This window comes from Anomaloglossus baeobatrachus, chromosome 4 (genome assembly GCF_048569485.1).
Source record: "Anomaloglossus baeobatrachus isolate aAnoBae1 chromosome 4, aAnoBae1.hap1, whole genome shotgun sequence".
Lineage (NCBI taxonomy): Eukaryota > Metazoa > Chordata > Amphibia > Anura > Aromobatidae > Anomaloglossus > Anomaloglossus baeobatrachus.
In genome coordinates this window covers 182,704,170-182,705,575 of record NC_134356.1, presented here as the reverse complement: position 1 = coordinate 182,705,575, position 1,406 = coordinate 182,704,170, and positions in this window count along the sequence as shown.

The following is a 1,406-nucleotide window of genomic DNA, read 5'->3' as shown; positions in this document are numbered from 1 at the left end:
GCACCATGTCAATTCCAGCTAGTTTCAGAGAAAAACATACCTTGCTGCAATCTTGCAGCCAGGTTCTCATTCATGCTGCTCATAGTTTGGTCAGTCTGAATTTAACGACAGGTTTTCATTAGAGTGGCTATGTCACACGGTTTAGCAAAATAACCTATATACTTTTTCATATAAATCATAGACTTGATGGGACTGGGGCAATTAGTTTGAAAATTCATGTCAGCATGACTGTTGAAATCTTTTAAAGGAAATCTGGCATCACATTTGAGCTATCTAACCAATTAATGTGGGCATACAGGTTATAGCTGCTGAAAATAGTCATACCTGTATGTGGATAAATCATTTTAATCCTCTTATGTTAATGAGCTCTTCCAGGCTATGGGGCATATTCTGCTTGGAAGATAGTGGTGCGGCCACACTTCATTAGCCTAGTTACCTCCTCCCATCACTGTTTCCCAGTAGCATCTGCTTCTTGTCCCAAAATCCTGCACCTGTGTCCTTTATTTTCCGATGTTCCACTTTATTGTTCCGCCCTCCTATGGGCATAGACGTCACGTTCCTTCTGCACAGGTTTTGGAGATCACTGCTATTTCCGCTCCCAATAGCAGTGATCTCTGGCTCCTGCACAGAAGGAACGTGAAGTCTTTGCCCATAGTAAGGAGGACCAATAAAGTGGAAGGTCATAAAATGCAGGGCTCAGGTGCAGGATTTCAGGATAAGGAGCAGATGTTCCTGGGACACAGTGACACTGATGGGAGGAGGTAGCTAGGCTAATGAAGTGTGGAAGCTGCGGTATATTGCAGACAGCATCCACCCCATAGCCTGGAAGACCTCAAATACATAAATGGACAAAAAATAATTTATCCACAAGGGGCCATCTAGTATGAGACATACAGATGTGTCTATTTTCAGCATTCTATAACCTGTATGGCCATATTACTAGGTTAAATACTGTAGCTCAAATATGGTGACCGATTCCCTTTAAGAGGTTTTCATACGAGAGAGAAAAAGACAGAGGAAAAAATAAGAGAGATGATTCTATTTTATCAGCTCTTCTATATACAAGCATTTTTTAAAATGATGTTCTGCTTCTTGAATGCAATTGCTTTAGGTTTCCATTTAGTTCTTTTATCATTCAAGTTATACAGTATGACTAAATATACCATCAGCCTGCATAAAACTCTATGCAAGTACATTCACACAGTAGAATGGAGGTAATTGAATATAGCCAGCTGGTATCAGCATACTGGAAACAATGTAATGTAACAAAGCAGCAGAGCAGCAGAAGATGCTTGCCTATACACTATAGAAACAGTAAATGGAGCTGAATCATAAACCCTATAATGCAGGAAGACATTTCTTCTGTTACTTTGCATTAACCTAATAAATGTCAAAAAAGCAACAGC